General features: G+C 34.4%; 1 protein-coding gene across 1 annotated transcript in view; it reads left to right on the top strand.

Moving 5' to 3' along the window:
* Window positions 1-19,036, top strand: part of CDH9 (cadherin 9) — a 97,265-nt gene that overhangs the window by 31,077 nt on the left and 47,152 nt on the right. The window lies entirely within an intron of this gene.

The following is a 19,036-nucleotide window of genomic DNA, read 5'->3' as shown; positions in this document are numbered from 1 at the left end:
ATTTATCTTAATGGCTTAAATAAATAAATGTCCAATTCCGTTTCTGTCATTCATCCACAATGCTGTCACTAGCTCTTATTATCAGATAATTCTCATTTTCAGGTGCCTAGCTACTAAATTGATTTGGACATTTGTAGATAAAACCTCCAAAATATTTTGAACATTAGCTAATATCTCCGGTTGTGGGAGACATGATCATCTGGAAACCATGAAAATCATCTCCCTGTATTAAGAAACAAATATCAAAGAAGTCAGCCCTTGTAACTAAAAACTTGATTCTTACCTTGTTCATGCCAACACCTGTACAATTCTGTTTTGTATTGAATAAATCAAACGTGAAGTAGCAGAAATTAGACAAAGGCAAATAAAACAATTGCTACATCTGTTTATCAGTGTGTAAAAATTTTGTTGTAGGCAAAAGGGTCTCCAATAAAGGATGAGCCAATTGCATAGAGATACTTCTAAAAACAAAGTGTTTACAAGTATTATTGAATATTGAGTAGACTTGTGAAGGAAACATACAAAAAGGTGCACAAGAATTCAAACTCCACATCTGTAAATTTACCTAGACTGACAGAAATAGACTGATATTTTAGTAGAAATCTGTCAGACAGGAGTAGCGAATGTCAAACATTAGAGCTGCTTCCAATTTCAGTCCCACTGAATATAGATGAATGACCCCAAACTACTTTAACACTCAAATAAATTAAGCTTGCATCAAGACCATCACCACCATCCCTGTTTCACAAAAGGAACGCTTACATGTTATATTGCAACACATGCAACTTATCAGAGTAAGGTAAGATTGCATCTTACTTGTTCTAAACTAACGAAAAATTATGGTACCTTATTACCGTAGACTTAAGTCCAGGAAGAAAAACCAGAGGGCTGTAGAGAAGATGGATCTGAGATGTTTCACTTCTTTTAACTCAAATTACTTGTTGATATTTTTTACCCTTCACTACAAAATATTATAGAAAGACCTCTGAGAGGGGTCAGCAACATTGATTCTTTAAACAGGTGAAAATTACCCCAAATATTATCCTGTGTTCCAAAGAGGAATTACATTGAACTGATGAACTCCATTTGTTTTCATAGATTTTATAACAGTTTATACCATGGTGAAATGATCCCAGTTCTTTCCACAGTGGTATAAAACCACAGTAAATCTATTTTTAGTTAGTTCATATTATCATAAGTACATGTGACATACAGCATCAAGAGGGAGCTGCTACAACAAGAAGGATTTCTTTTTAAAGAAATAAAAAGCACCCCAACAACTTCATTGAACAACATTATTCTGAGAAAGGCTTAAATCTCAGGTTTAGTATTCTCCTCTTCAAAGTGATGGTAATTAGCAAACTAGTGTGTGTGAAGTAAGAGCACTTTTATTCCAACCCACGGGGACTAGTTCATAGCAAGCATTCTTATCTATCCCCTCTTTAATATGGATATGCACAGGCAGATGGATTTCTGGGGTAGAATAACAAATCTGGTACTAAAATTTAAATAAACTGAATTAAGAAACTTTATCATAAAATAAACTTCTAGGGGATCATAGCCATAATATTAAAAAATGAGTAATTTTTATAGTTGGATTGCTTGCAGCCACCCTTCAAGGATGGGGGATACATGCAGAACAATTGCCTTGTGAATGTGATGGGAGTCAAGGTAAATCCAGACAATTTACAGTATGCCCACCTCACATCCTTCTTTCCCTCCGCAAACTCAGAGGATTCATGTCCCAAACACAGGTGAATGCATAAAATACACTGTTTCTAAAATGCATAGGGAGATAAACATTGCTGTAGAGAGTTTACAAATGAAATATTCAGTCAGACGTGTAAGGTAAGCAGTACCAGAGTCCCGTTTAAAAAATTAGACAAGAATAAAAAATAAATTCTAAAATATAAAAATGGCTACGTTCTTTCAAAATGCCTGTTGCCTAGTGAGATGCATATCTAAATCAGATTATTAGTGGGAGGAAATTTCAGAGGATGTAGTGAGAGAAACTTTAAAACCTGATTCTGCCTACTAAGAATTCACAGAAAAAGTGGATTACAAGATAGTATTAACAGTTAAATTCGTGAAATTGTTTTCTTTTTGAAGGAAGAAAGAAAACCTGATTTTTTTTTTGTTATAAAATAAGGTGTTGAGAAAATAAACACCTGCCTGTATGTCATATCTGGGAATCTCTTTTTCTTTTGCATGGGAGGGGCCATAAATCCAGCCTCTTAGCTGCTACTAACTTTAAGCCCCTTGCAGAACCTGAAAGTCAAAACACTGATCTTTTATGAGAAAAATTTACCAGATCAATTCACTTCCTACCAACCTATCCAAAGACATTATTATCTTAAAAACGGACAAGTAGTTCAGGAAGTATTAAAATGCTGATGAGGAAAAAACTTGCACAGAAGGCTCTAACCAAGTACCCCTCAAGGAAAAATTAGTTTTATTTTCCAAAGATAATATTGATTTTATGTGTCTCCATTTCTAAATGACGTAAGTGATACTCACTGAATGGACATCACTTGCGCAAAATGCCAAATACCTTTGACTCCACTCCTTATGAAATATCCCTAGACAAGAATAAATAGACTTGATCAAAATCATGAGCCATTTTGGAAAATATGGCTTTATGTTTTGCCATAGTATATTGAAATGATTTCAAGAGATGAGATTTTCCCCACCTTTAAGTCACCCAATTACTTTTTTTTTACATGGAAGCTCTACTCTCCCTGTATCAAACAGGCGCCTTGCTAATAAAAGGCTGCTAATTTGATGGACAGAGAATGGGTGAAGCACCATGCAATATATGTCAGAACCAATCATAAACATTACAACCCAACACCTGCCATATCCCAGAATTTTAAAAAGAAGAAACAAACAAGAATAAAAACATTTTTTTACACCACCTGCAACTTTTCTTTCTCATAATAAAGGAGGAAATATAAAATAAAAAAAAAAAATCACTGCTCAATATTAGCTGCTCATGAATAACCTCCTGTTTAACAACTTCCATAAAAACAAATTAACTAGGTTCTGCATCTCATAAGCAGCATTTAAATTGGATGAAAACACAAGAATTATCTCTCTTCTATCATCAGTTAAACCAAGTAATTTTTTTCATGATGCTTGTGTGTCTTAACAAGATGCATAAAGCGAAAAGAAAAATAGTGAAAGGGTAGTTTTCTGTTTTGTGGGGATTTTTTTTTTTTTTTTTTTTTTTTTTTGTGTGGGGGTAGAGGTGTTTGGTTTGGTTTTGTTTTTGGAAGGGCAGGGCACAAAATATATTTAAATGCAGCCATTTCTTTCTCACAGTCTACATTTATAAATATTCAGACATCTGCAAGTAAGGTTGTATGCTATAGCAGTCTCTCTTAAAACAGAAAGACAAAACCAAAAGAACTCAATTAAACTCCATAAATAATTACTTAGATAATAACAATTTAACTTAAAAACAATAAAAGAGGTATCACTGAATTGCCAACCTCACCAGACTTGGTTATTTTTAAAAAATATTCACTCAAATGCCCCTTTGTACCGAACAGTCTTGAGGTTTTTTTTCCTTATTATTTAATGGAATTTGATAGCATTTTCTTGTAAATATAGACTGTAAATATATTAATGGCTGAAAATATTATTTCACATTACATGGCTCTCTGCCTTTGATCCACCTACTAGTCCAGAGTAAGCTCACTAATAATATGAAAAGCAGCAGAGAAGTTGGAAACCTGAGAGCAGTAAAGCACTTTTTTCATTAGTCTTATCCTCATTTATTCATGTCCTCTGAACATGTTGCTGAGGCCTTGGCCATACTCAGCCTCTGCTCTGAGCAGCTGGGAGGAAGATTATGGCCACCAGAGGGGACCCAAAAAAGCTGGCTCTTGGCAACACTGCACTGCCCAAACCAGCAATAACCTTAGCTGCTCCATCCTGAAACATAATGTTCTCTTCTACAGCAGTTTTTACTTATTGCCTAATGCTATTTTCTTTGTGTACTGAATTTTTATTTTTATCTTGTGTTTGTAGTGAGAGAGAGAAGTTGCTTTTTTACTTGCAATCTAAATCAATTTATGCATTTTTTCCTTAAGGATTTCTTTATAGCATTTGCTACTTTTCCTCTACAGAGACAGTTTAAGAGTCACCTGTAAAGATGAGAGAATATAAAGATGCACAATCCTTTCAGTGTTTCAAGTGTGCTCTCTATCTACTTTGTTATAGCTACAGTCCATTTGTCCTCCCTGTAAAACTATTGCAATCAGGACATCAATAAATGCAACTAGAAACAGAATGGTTTTTGGTATCTTTTAACTCAGTGCTGTGGTAAATTAAAAAAAAAAAAAAATTACAAAACCCCCCACAGAATCATAAAATGTTTCTACCATTTAAAAATATAATTCAACTGGGGGAAGATTTCATCATATTCTTAACATATTCCATCTAGTATGCACTGTATCCCAAAGCCATCTTACAAATCACAACTTTTGAAGAAGGGATAATAAAATATTTTCATTATAATCTTTGTTCCTAAAGTAAAACAAATATTTTACGTTTGAATAAAATATGAAAATTAGTAGGGTCTCCTTTTGTCTTGCCTTTCTCAGACCTCAAATTTTTTCTTTTATTTGAGTGAATACAAGGAAATAATGATGTATCAAAACAGAAAAGGGGAAAAAAATAAATACAGTAAATACCAAAGAATTATGAAAAACAGTCTAACCAATATTTAAAAAATACAAAAGAGAGAACTTCTTTGATTTGGAAATTAATAAATTATCTCCACTTACACTGCATTCTTCAGTTAGCACATTTTTTAATAAATATTTGATCTAGTTTCAAGCAGCCATATCCTAGGCAGATGAACCACCAAATTGAAGCTAAAATTGAAACAGACAAACAGAAGGGGAAAAAAAATTTAAAAGTGCTACAAGATGTCCCTGTCTTAGACACATTCATAAATTAATTGTGGACACCAATACTGAGCTATAGTTTTACTCATTTAAAAATTTATTTTTTGGAGGCTTTCAACATGAAACTTATTGAAAAATTCTGGAAGTAAAATTTACTTTTGTCAAAAAACAATAATAAAAATAAAGTCTTCAATAAATTTTGCTATTTTAAAAAGAAGGCTGGAGGGCCAGGGAAGAAAATGATGAAAGACAAATATTACATCTTCCAAACAAAATGGGATTCAGTTTTTCCAGAAAGGACAGCAGGAATTTCTGACAACACATTTTTGATTGAAGTTTGAAAAACAGTGACAGAGATCACTAATAGTGATTAGAGATCTAATCACATCATGCATAACCCAAGTATAAACTGTTTAAATAGGAAATATCTTTAATGTTACATTGAAAGATTGCGCCTAAACTAGAATTGTGCTGTCAAATTTGAACATCATATTTCACATAAAATAAAGAATTATTTTTGAAAACAACTGCAATGATCAGAGGTTTCAAAGACATGAATAACAAGAGTGAGTTGGCATTGTTTGGTACAGATAGAGCAGCTGTCATGAGATCTGACAGCTTCTGTTTCTTCAGCCACATAAAAGGCTGTTGAAAAAAAAATCTGAAGTTCTTGTCATGTTCAGGGTGAGAAGTTCGGTTCACATTGTCATAAACTTGATTTACACTTATCATCAGGAAAAAGTTTTTTGATGATAAATACAGTCAATACAGTTAAGTACTAGCTAAAGAGCTCTCAGAGAGACATTGTATTGGTAGTGGAGGTTTTCATGACAAACCAAAAAAAAAACCACATGCCAGAGAGGTGACAATGATACTACCCGGAGGCTGAAGCCTGTGTTTCTCTTTAGGGCCCTGGCTGTTCTGTTCTCAAGGCTTCTGTGCGTGTTTTTCGAGTTCAACTGCTGAATCAGCTAAACTTGTTTTGAGAGGAAAAATTTAAATAAAGCAAAACAAAACAAAACAAAAAAAAACCCAAAAAAAACCCCAGAAATATAAGAAATGAGGAAATCCTCAAAGCTTTCATTGCAAATTTCCCCTTTCTCCTTTCCCTTGTTTTTTCCATTTCCTTGTCCCTTCTTCTTCTCCTCTTTGGGGACAGAACATCCAGACTGCAATGATTTTCAATTTAGAAAGAATAAAACAGGAAGCTGCAAAACACATATCTTTTTAGATACTTAATGGAAAAAGGGGAGTTTTCATTGCAATTTTTAAAAATTTAGCAACATTAACTGAAAAGTTCACCCATAGCAAAAAAGCAGATCTTCCAAAGAATTACTAAGCTGCTTTTAAGGCTAAAGTCAATTCATGACAATTCAACATAGGCAAAACCAGCAATATTTCTCCAATTCTTTTCCCTTTTCCCTGTCTCCCTCTATGCTTCTCTCAGGTGTGGAAAAAGTTATGTTCACCCAATACCCAACCCAGCAGTGATGGCATGGAGTCTACTTTATAGTTCTCCTCAATGCTTGGTCTTGGCTTAGTCACAGCTACCCTTCCCTGGGGGTGTCCTGAGTGTGCTCAGAGCACCAAAGGGGTGGGACCAGACATCAGGAATGAGAGGTCCCCCCCTGTGGAGTTCACTGGAATTGAGCGTGTTGACAAACTAATAAAGAAAACAAGGCTTGAAGTACAACCACCTATTTTAAAGACACGGTGGGCATGGAGAATGGAGTTGTCTTCTGTCTGCAGTGGTAATTTTTAGCTGTCAGTTAAGACATAATTTTCATTTTAATAAAAATGGTTTTTCTGAGCTTAAATGTCTCTTTTTCTTGTCAAGGTCTATATGTGAAAAGGCCTAAGAAGGTCTGGCTTGAAGATCTGTCTGGCTCAGGAACTTGGCACAATAGGCAATTGTTATCCGTAGAATAGCTCTATCTTATTAAAGATCCTTGGCTAGTATTTCTTAACCTTGTAGCATTAAGCCTGGGAAAAGAAGATTAGACCAGTGGCAATCTGCAGACCTATCATTATTTATTATCAGACAATCATTTATTGTGCATGAAAAGGTGGGAGGCTGAGGAAAACATGTTTTGTGAGATATTTTTCATTAGATTGCTTATTTATTCCCTTGATTACATTATGGGAATGATTCTGTGTGGGATTTCTGGGCTGTTCAGATGGTCTGGGGAAAAGCCCAAAGATGGCCTTGGGCCCCCGGGTTCGAAAGGACGAGAGGAAGCTTCAGATTTGTTCTTGGTCTTGGTGTTTATTAATTGCTTATCTAAAAGATTTTCTCTTGGCCTGACAGAGTTCTGCTCAGCAGTCAGCCATGGGCACACACTGAAAGCCCCTGGGGCGGTCACCTATCTTTATACCCGGAGTTACGTATACCATATTTATCATTTTTCTCCAATACCCTCTACCCTTATTAACCAGTGTTCCCCTAGTAAGGTCCAATCCCGGAGTGCCAACATCACCACAGAAGATGGAGGTCTAGAGGAAGAAGAAGAAGGAGAAGGGCACGCCCCAATTCCTCCATCTTACTTCTCTAGACCCCCCTGTACAGAAATCTTAAGCCCTGTGTCTCACACTCCAATTAACTTGTCCCTTCACCATTCACCCCAGTGAAATCCTCCCGTCCTCATACTGATGTCATCTCCCATGTGGGATCAAAGTCCAGCCACCAGACATCTCTGGCAGCATTCCAGGACTCCCGAGCCCCCCAGGGGGGGTCTTGTTCACCCTGCACCCCAGTTCTGAGAGACTGAGATCCCACAATTCTGGAGAGGGAAAGTGCTTTGACTACATTGTGGTTTACTGGTACCTGCCAGCCCAGTGATAGAGTGCAAAATCCATCAGAGCAGAACAGTCTGTGACCACCTAAAAAGGTCGATTTGGCAGCATCAGAGGATGGTATTGTGCAATGTCTTGTCTGTCAGGGAGAGGGTTATGAATAGTCATCTTGACAACAAATAGTGAAGCTGTCAACAAGGAACTGCCAAGAACAGCAAATGTTTTCTTCCTATATGTGCCCAACACATCAAATAATGTGTATTGCAGGAATCATCACACATTTCAGTCTTCCGGAAACTGGGAAAAAAGAAAAAATGTTGATCTAGTCCATGTAATTGGCCAATTTAACACTATGCTGGGTATCAATCAAAAGAAGAACTTGTGTGCTCTTACCAGTTTTGGAAATACATAAGCATGACCATTGCTGTATGCATTTCTGTAGCAGCACACTGGGCAAACTTCTGCTCACTCTTACATCAACAAAGGGTCAAGAAACACTGCTGAAATCCCTCTTTTCTGTTTTTACATAACAGAATGTAGTAAAATTAATAAGAAAACATTACAACATCCAGGAACATTTCAGAAGTCACAATTCCTCTCTTTCTTCACATTTCAGACACAATTATGCCCATTTCAAACAGAAGCCACTATAGCAGTTTTTTCAAATTTTGAAATCAAGGAAATGACAACCAGGGTGATAATATTACTTGAATCATTTAACTGAAAAGAAAGTTTTGTTACGTATTCTCCATTTCCATTGGATGAAATTAAGAAGAAATAGCACCAAATTATCTCTTACTTTAGTTGTAAAGCACTTGCCAGAATCTCAAAGAGGTTTTAGAATGGTTGATTCTAAGAAGGAATTTTTATCCCATATCCTGCCATAAAAAATATTAGTAGTGCTGGAAAAAATTATTAATAAAATTTGACTAAATTTTTGTTTTATATAAATTTTACTTTATTTTTTCCATCTGTAAATTGTAATTGCCAACAATTCTCTAATGAAGCATTTCCTCAGAACATGTCTGTGTATGAGTTATTCCCACAAAATATTACAAAAAAGACTTCTGGAATAGAATGACAATAGCTATGAAGAATTGGGCTAAATGGTATATCAATATCAGGATACACTATGAAAAGAATGAAGAACCAAATTTATACTATCTACCTGCTTGAGGAACAGTGCCTGAATTTGTGATATAATCGATTGCTTTAACTTTTTCTAAAGTATAACGATGACCAAGAAAGATACTAAATGTGATATTGTTATACTTCTACTCAAGCATTCATAAAAGTAATCTAACCTAAAATTTGTATTTGCTGTCACCACCTGTAGCCATTTTGACCTTTGAACTTCTAGCTTTTACTACATATTTCTAATTAAAAGATGTATTAAACTACATTTCCAAATATTGAGAATAAAATTGCTTCTTTTAAAAAGTTCAGGTTTACATCTTCTATGGAGTTAAAGCGGAATTAAACACTAATATATCACACTGATAAAATTTTGTAAGTACTGATGTAACCTTTAAAAATGGTTCTCTTCTGATAGCTGAGTCTTACAGGGATTGTGGAAGTAAACATATTTTTCTTTTTAATAAGCATTTCTGATGAATGAACACTGTCAAATACCAGGAGGAAACAGAGCATTAAATGTTTATATACAACAGGTAGCTGACTGATAAGAACAAATTAAGAAATGAAAAATCAAATATTAAAAGTATTTTCTTTCCCTTTCTCTCTACCATTACATTATTTGCATTTAAAAAGAAGAGATTAACATCCCTGTAAAACAATAATTTTTTTAAAAAGAGGAAAAAAATAGACTGCATGTTCTGTGCAAAACAAGTGACTAAAAGAAATAAACATTTGCTTTTCATTTTAAACCTATATAAATTATATACAAGCAATTGGTGTGAACAATAAAATGAATTTAAAGAGGAATTTGGCATGGAAACAAATATTTCTGTATCCATCATCACTGAAGCAAATGGAAGGAAGGTTGTTGCAAGAAAGAAAAATAAATCATTAAAGTATATTGAGTTATTTTTTAACTCTAAATTTCATGGAACATGCAAATACATTAATCTCTGTAAAGGCTAGTAATTATGAAATGGAAGAGGTCATGGTTTGATTGCCACACACTCCCTATGAAAAATTTAGAATCACATACAGAAAGGCATGAAGTGAAGGGAAAAATATGAATCTGTAGAAGAAGAAATTACTCAGTGCCTCAAAAATACAGAGAGAAACAGGAATCACCCATTTTGTTTTCATCTTATTATAGATGCTGCAATTAATTTTCTTAGCTCTGGTGGCTAAATCTGGTCTAACTCCATGTTCTGTAAAAGAAAAAGAAGAAATAACGCCCCCCTCCACAATTTAAAGTCCTTTTATTGTCCTACAAATTTTGAAAATATATCTGTGTGTGTATATCCATGTAAATCACTGGTTTATCTTCAGGATAAAAAAAGGCTTTACATTGATGTCTTTGATGCAAATATAAGAGAAAAGGATAAGTCAAATGTTAAAATCATGATTCTAGGATTAATAATTTCCACATCCATAAGTATAATTCAATGAAATTTATCAAAGTATTTTACATTAAATACAGGTGCTGACAAAACATCTCTTCTGAGGAGGAGAAAACAAAGTCTCCTAAACAGTGATTTGAGGTCACAGAACAAGTCAATGGCAACAGTTTGATGCAGAATGGAATAGTGACAAATTCACAGAATGGCAAGGCTTATCTATTTGGAGAAGTCAAGACAGAAAGGAGAGCATTCATCAAGAGTGAAAACAATTTGAAAAAAGCACTTCTGTTCCCTTATTTTATTAATAACAAAATCTCAATTTCTATCCTAAAATCTATTTTCAAATGATTAACAAGGTCATGGTCAACATTTGACTCCAGCTGAAGATGCAGGATAATTAACAAAACAATCAGTTTTATTATGCATGTTGTGTCCTTCTCCAAAGGACAGAGAATTTTCTTAGACAAAAATAGATTTCAGAAGAGAATGGAGACAGTCATCATTGAATTCTCCAGTTCTCCCCCTACAAAATTTTTTCATAAAGTTATTACAACATTAGCATTGATGCATTCAGAATTCTATCTGCCTTAGCCACATGCAAATGCTTTGACTATCATTGGTGTTGAACTAATAATATAACTATTCTCTTATGCACCTCCTGCTGTTTTTTTCTTTTTCATTATTATTTGCATTAAAACACTTATTTTTTGAATTCTTGCTAAATATCTCCTGCACTGTCTAATTTCTCCTTCTTAATCTCACTTCATCTGACCAGTTTGCAGATTCAGCTATTAAATTAAACATGAAGCAACACTGCTGGTGTGCAGGGCTTTAGGCTTGGTTTGGGCCTTACACTTTGATTTCTCTAGGCACTACTTCTCTTTCATGGAGTTTTCATCTGAAGCCCCAGGGAGCCTTGTCCTGGCTCCCCTCTAAGCCACAATCCTCATGTTTGATCAGACAGGTGCAATCAGCCTGTGGCTTATGCAGAACCTGAAGTCCATCTCAGGCACCTTCCAAATGCAGTTGCACTCACCAGTTTCTGTCGTGCCAAGGAAGTCATTAAGGGATTTTGATAAGTATTCCAGCCACTGCCTTGTCTTTGTCCTCATTACAGTTATGACTTTTCAAATTTTGAAACAAGATTTAAAAGAATGATATGAGTAAGTAATGCAAATTTCAAAAAATGCAAAATGAGTGACAGATAAGAAAAAGAAAAAGAATAGACTAAACATTTTTTTCCTTAACTACTGGTTTTCATGACACTCTTCTTGAAAAAATATCTTCCCCTGTGAAGATACCTTATCATAATACAGATTCAAGGCTTGGTTCTTATTATGTCCTGTCCTGATTAAAACCTTTTTCTTTGATATACCTACTTTTGAGACTCTCCCAGATTTTTCCAGGGGTTTGGGCATATGCCTGTCTTGGAACAGACATGTGGCAGGGGAATTGCACTCACACTGATGAAGGTATGACATGGATAATTCTATAGGATACTTTCACTGACTACTCTTGAGTTGGTATGACAATTTACATTTTCAAGAGAGCAGAACAGAGAAACAGTACAATTTAAAAGAGTTATAATTATAAACAGTTAATTAAAATTAACTTCAGTTTGTGTTTTTCTTTTTTTCTATTTTTTTTTTAATCAACGCTGTCAATAAATAAGCAGTAACAAAGTACCTTAATGATAATTTCAACAATTAAAAAAAATGACCTTGCCTTCTTTCCAGTACTGTTCATTTGAAAATTTGTTTTTAGATAAACATTTAAGATATTTAATGTACCACCACATAACAATGGAATTCTGAATTTAGTATTGAGGAATGAATTAATTTCTTCTTATGAGGTGTGTACAGTGTCCACAAAATATTTTGTTTACCAGTTTGCAAAGCAGGATCTTAGGAAAAATATATAATTTTAGAATTAATCTTTGTGGTAGACGTCATTTGGAATCAATAAGCATGAAACAACATAATAATTTTCAGATTTGAAATGCATTCATGCAAGAAACAAGTATGTTTTAATGACAGTAAATAATATATTTTGAGTATTTATGGAAACTACATATCCAGGACCTTAAAAAAAATTCAGTCAGCAGACCTATAGTCTGGTTTTGTTTGCTTGGTGTTGAAATCCTGGAAGTCTGTTTACATATTTAAGGCCAAAAAAACCTCTGGTCATATTGGCTTACATCTCAATATCCTACTATTCTATTATACTGTATGATTTCCTAAAAACCATGCAGTCTTGATCAGTGCACAACTGTCTTTAAGCATAAATACATATATATATATATATATATATATATATATATATATATTTATGCACATCAAATTATGATCAGAAGTGACAAAATACTTAAATATTCCTATTACTGATATATTCTTGAGGTTGTTGTGGATGACCCCATTCCTGGAAACACTTAAACACTCAGTATATTCAGTCAATACAGTCCTTGTTCAAAGTTAGGGCAATGAATACCCAGACAAGTTAAAGGGCATCATATTCCTGAAAGAAAATAGAACAAATCATGAAACCAAATACAGGTCTAACATAATCTAAAAGTTCTAAATTCTGGGGTCAGGGAGTCAGGGACACTGACATAATCAAAAAATAAAATGGTCAGAATGACTGCTCTCTTAAACCAGCACCTCCTGTTGCCTCTGAGATAAAGTACTTGGCTAAAAAACCATTGGTCTCCCCTATTAGAGTATTTCTTATAAGCTTATTAGTATAGAGCTGAGCTCAGAGCAATTAGTTCCGCAGAGAGTAGGGGATAATCCATCCATATGACAAACTCATGTTCCTTCTAGGCCAGAGCTTTTATTCCTGCCAATCTCTGTGCACATCTTTTGGAACCAAAGGACATTTTGAGTGCCTCTGAAACAGCAAGGAAAGTCATGCACGCAGACAGATTTCACTCAGGAGTTTCTGGTGAAAGAAAAAGATATCCTCTGCTATTGTGGAGCCTTTAAAATAATGATGGATTTAGCACCTTTTCCAGAGATTGATTAAAGTGACAGTGGTGGTATTATGATGTCATAATTTCTGACCTCTAGACACAATTGATGACTGGAGTCACTTCCTCTAAATCTGTATCTTATGTTATGGAACTGTCAAATGCCTGTGTATGGCAAGCCATAAATAATACCAAAAAAATAGACCCTTTTCATCAGTCGGAAAGCCTATAACTCAGGTGTTGATTTGGAGAGTAGAGAGAAAAAAATTATGTGCTGTGAAATCCAGACCTTTGTGCAGGAGTAAGGATGCAACCATTTTTGCGGGTTTGACTACAACTTATAAAGGGCACAGGAGACACAGAAGGTAAGAAGGGTACGGAGGTGCATGAGGATATAGCTCTGATTTTCAGGATTCCTTCCTATATATGCGGAATACATATATGGAATTTCCCCATCTTGTGTTTGTGTCATTCTAACCAAAAGACTACTAAGAATTCTGCTGAACTCTTCCTGAATGGAAACAAGATTTGCCCTTAAGTATTTAGTAAAAATCAGAACCTGCAGCTGATGTTAGCGGTGTTTTTTGCAATATCGTTCTTTAGAGAATTGCTAACAATAGACAGCTGAACACAAGAACCAGATGCTGGAAAGCAGAAGATAAGGAAAGTAAATGTCATTTGCCTTGTTTAATATACAGTCACTTAGGTTACCATCACACAGAGAGTCTGGTTGTTTAATTAAGAAGTTTGTGCTGATGTCACAAATTCAAGTCAGGTAAATACATTGCCATTTAGCACATACATAAAACTTTTGATTAAAGACACATAAATAGGAAATTAAAGCAATCCATGTACTGCTACTTCAATCCACACTGAAGAACTACTGCAGCTATTAAGTTGCCTTTAGCGTTTTTAATTACTTAAAATGCTAATGAAAGAGCATATTGGCTGAGCTGCTGTTGATGCTGTATCCTAACTGCTGCGGATCTCACTTAGGTCTGAAATTATGCAGTAGGGGCACTAGTTAATATCCTGCCTGTCACTAGCACTCAATACATGGCATGTGAGATTTTAGGTTTGGCTGAGATGATACCAGCCCTTATTTCAAGCACACCACTTTCATTTTTTGATTAGAATTAAATTATTTTGTTTCAGGTAATATTTATCCTCTTTCACAAATACTGTCTTCTTTCCCACCTCTGTATACACAACCTTCTGTAATTGGAGCACCCAAGAATGATAATTACAGTCAAATTCCTGAGCTCAAATCAATTTGTGTTTTAATACATACTGGTATAACTTGGAAAACTCAATTTCTTTCTGTTTCACAGTTTCAGAATAAATAGCATTGTATAATCACCATATATGAATAGAAATTTGATGTAAATAGACACATGGCTTTGTAGAAGAAACATACACACATTTTCCTTTACTTAGCATGTTTTTTCCCTCAGGCCAGGAGCTTTAGCTAAAAACTGTGATTAAAAGATTTTTGAAGAATCCTACAAATTGAAAAATTTCTTAATTTTTCTCTAGTTTTAGAAAGGGTCACTTTGGACACATCTGAATAGCTTATGCTTCCATGTGTCTTCCCATTGCTTGCTATAATACTTAGTGTTTTAAAATTTAAACAGATATAAGGATATTTCAAAGAATCATGATAAATCTGACAGTTAATTACATAATTCATGTTGATAGTTCAATCCATATACAGTCTATTATTCTTTCTCTACACATTTCCCAGATCCAGGAGGTCTGGGCACATACAACCAAACCCCAACACTCTCTAGATATAGAGCTATTGATATAATGCTTATGGCTTATGAAACATCTGAAATTTCCTCCCACCTTTAAAATATTTCTGACTTTAAAACTCTGCACCTTTTCAGCCTCCCATGTGCATCTCTATTCTAACTTTGCTGTGCCACGCAATCCTGATTCAGAAACAGACCCTTAAAGAGGGTGTTCACTTGTGCTCTGGTAGTAGTTTCACCAGGACAATGTGGAAATTAGCCTGGTCTTTGTCTCCCTAAAATATGCAGATATGCCAATTTAATGGCACCAAAGAGTTTGTTTACCCACAAAAACCCCCCAGCGTATTTTCTTCACTTTAAAAGTAAGGAAAGAAAATTTTTCACTCCTACTAGGAAGTATTTTCAGGCAAATAGACCACAGGACGTCAGGATTCCTCTGCAGGATGCAACTATATGGGTGGAGACAGTGGTGGTAAGAGATCTGTAGCAATAGATCTTTTTCTAAGCCAAGATACAGAGGCACACTGTAAACCTCCTGATTTGTAAGCATTAGCAGAGTGCCTACCAAAACATAAACATGACTCTGCCCTCTCCCAATGTGTCTTGTCTCTAATTTCCCCTCTCCCCTTTCCACAAAGGAGATGATACTTCTTTTCTGAATTTAGGCAACTAAATAAGTGTTTTCACTGTATTTATTCATAACCATCACTAGTAATAAGTTGCTCTTATTGCTTTTTTCCCTCCTTTTTTTCTGCTACAATAGTTGTAAGGAAGAAAACTGCAAATAAAATGAAATCTAAATGAAGTCCGGTGATTTCTTTCTTCTCAATGCAGTAAATGCATTCATATCACTATACAATTTGCTAACTGTGTCCATTGATTCTCTCCTCTTCCATTGATTATGTGTCTGCCTAATTTTAAAAGAGTTACTGTCTATTACAAACAGTTAAGAGGAGATCAACTGCAGTTTACTGGAAATTTAGTACATTAAAACAGAATTAATAAGAAACATGGACCTTTAAGAAACTCTTTTCTAAGGTAATATTCCCTTTTTTTTCTTACACTATATTTTGTTTGACATTCCATACCAATTCCTGAACTTAACAATTTGAGATAAATTTTCACTTCAAAGAATACTGATATCTTGTCTACTGCGCATAACAGCACTTTTGAGAGAAGTCATAAATTAGCCTCAGACATACTAAGAATGCCTAGTAAAAAAAAATACTGCCTAAAACCAAGAAGTTATGTGTCATAACACCTTTTTTGATAAATACTGTGTACTAAATAAGGATGAAGTGTAAACTAGTGGAGCAAGGTACTTGATTTAGGGAAAATAGAATTATGCTTCAGAACTCTGAGATAATCTCTGCTTGCTTACTCATTTTTTCATTGAAAAATAGAAGAACAGTGATCCACATGAAATTATGTCAAGATTCCAATTATCCCATCACATAAAAATTTAGTTCACAAAACTGGATAGATAGCCTAATTTGAGAGACACACTTTATCTAGGTAAAAAAAAAAAAAAAAAAAAAAAAAAAAAAGAATTGTGAGACTATTTATGAGTGCCCATATTTCTAAGACATACATTATTAAAAAATAGATGATTGCCATTCCCCTAATCATTACTAATATCTTTGTGCCTGATGATCCACAGGAAAATTTTTGTTGAGAATTTTTTAGCCAGTCACCTAGAAGACTACAAAGAGAGAAAAGTGTGCAAAGGAATATTAAGAAATCCAGGTTCTCAGCAGTGTATCTAGGTTATGTCTTCATTCCAATATGTTTCAAATTAATTATGGGAGTGGCTTTTGTTATCAGCGGTCAATATTTACTATATATACATACTAAGAATCGAATGTATTATCTGCATTTGTTTGGGATTTTTGAGCAAGGTTTGTTTGGATTTTTCTTTGTAGGTTTGATTTGGGGGGAGAGGGGGTGCTGGTCACGGGGTTTTTTTTGCATTTATCAAAGTATTTCATGTTTACGACTTGCAGAATGATTAATTTTTTATATGAGAAAGGAAATGTTTGAAAAGTTTGTGCTCCACCCATGTGAAGTTTTTGCTTTCTAACCTACCCCAATCCAATTAGAGAAAGGTCATGTAGAATAAATAAAAGGAATGATGTTTTGCTTTCTGTGAATGGTGGCTGTTCCCAGACCTGCTGAATCTGCAAAAGGTTGAAGGAAATGACAGCAGTCAAGGATTACTTCAGAATCATATGTATTAATAGTATTTTTCCAGTTTGAACATCTGAGCCTCTTTCACACACCTTAACAGTTTATGAATGAAAAAAATTCAACAAATGATTTTTTATGTAAATTTATTTACTGTAACAGGAAACAGGAATTAGAAAATTCCTATGTTCTTGTTCCTTGCTTTTAGTCAATAAAAAGGCATGATTATTATAACACATCACATTTTTGCATGTGATTTACTGCAGGTCATTTTCTGTAGATTTTAAGTAGAATAATTAACATTTGAAAAGCTGGAATTATGTTTTGTATTATAAATTCAAAATATTTAGGCAGGTCATACAAGATTACTCTTCATCAAGAAACAGAATAGATTAGTCAAAATTACATTGCAGTGTCTCTTTACAAATATATTTATGTCAGCATACTAATTTTTCATAAACTTTCATAATGTTATTTGAAGTTACTCTGTCTCAGAAGTTGAAAGTATATTTTGTATTTATAAAATTCTAAATAGTAAGAAGATGGCTTGATTGCTCTGCTTTACACAACTAATATTTTATTTTAATAAGATGCTAGATAATATTTTACTTTATTTATTATTGTATAAGAAAATGCTCTCTTTTCTTTCTCACAAGTTATGATGTAGCAAAATTGCTTCACAGATAAATGGAGATTGCCCTAATGCGAAGAGCAAAACAAAACATACATAGGAATTGGAAATTGTCACATTTAGGACAAGCGAGAGCTTGCAAACATACTTTTAGTACTTCCTAATAGTAAATTGTCAACAGGTAGTAGAACTCTTCATTGCTAGGAAATCACATTCTAGTCAAAATTTCATCATGCTTGAAAATTCTGTTTATCATTTGGTAGAAACTTGAGACAAGTAGGAAGCTTAAAATACCTATCAAAGTTTGAGTTACCTGACCTCTTTGTAGATAGCTTGAACAGTTGGATAAAATAAATGAACCTAATCTCTGGAGGGTGTGTATATTGTTAGGAAGATGAGTAAAGGAATGGAAATGGACAGATATGTTTTTTGTATTGGAACCTCTTGTTAGAGAAAATCAGTGCTCCCACCGTTTGCTTATTATTGTCCCTTTCAAAAGGTTGTAGACCCTGGCTGATGACCAGAAGAGTTGTTCATGCGAGCAGTCAAAATGAGGTTGGCAAGTTTGTAATATTTATGTTTAGAGCCTGCTATTCATCTGCACCTTTTGGTGTATAGAGCTTCTTTTTAGCAGATGACCATGCAATCTTTAATAATTTTCATGGGTAATTATTACAGATAGACACTGAACGCAGTAGGCACTAAAACTTACTATGAGATGACCTACCTTGGATGGTTATCTCATCCAGTCTTACCTCTGGAAGACCAAAACAGTAATCACATAGTATTTGGTGGCTAGTGTTATGACACGTTTTTAAAAGAAAATTAAAAATTAAAGTGAATAATTTGGACAAAATCTACTGCAATCATTCTTCATACAAGTAGAACAACAAAAATGTTCAATGGCTCAGCTATGAAACATGGAGGTAAACACTGACAGGAATACAGAAACAAGGCAAGATGTGGCAAAAATAAACTTATTGTTCTAGTGACTCTCTAGAGTAACACCATCATTGATACTGAACAAGATTTTCTCAGGTTTCTCAGTATATCTCAGTTGATATACTGCATTTTTCTATTCAGAGAAGTAGAAAACATGCCAAGATAAGATTCTGTCTGTCTATGCTTGAGAAGCACTCAAGTCACCAATTTGTGGCCAGATGTGACTGTAAGGATTTATATAAGGAAAATTTACTGCAGAAGCTTCAAAAAATGAACTACAGGTCCTCGTAAATGAAATAAGAGGAATAGACTCCTGAAGA

Source organism: Melozone crissalis, unplaced genomic scaffold (genome assembly GCF_028551555.1).
Source record: "Melozone crissalis strain CALT ecotype California unplaced genomic scaffold, PUWL_Pcris_2 ptg000042l_1, whole genome shotgun sequence".
Lineage (NCBI taxonomy): Eukaryota > Metazoa > Chordata > Aves > Passeriformes > Passerellidae > Melozone > Melozone crissalis.
This window is presented reverse-complemented; position numbering and strand designations above follow the sequence as displayed.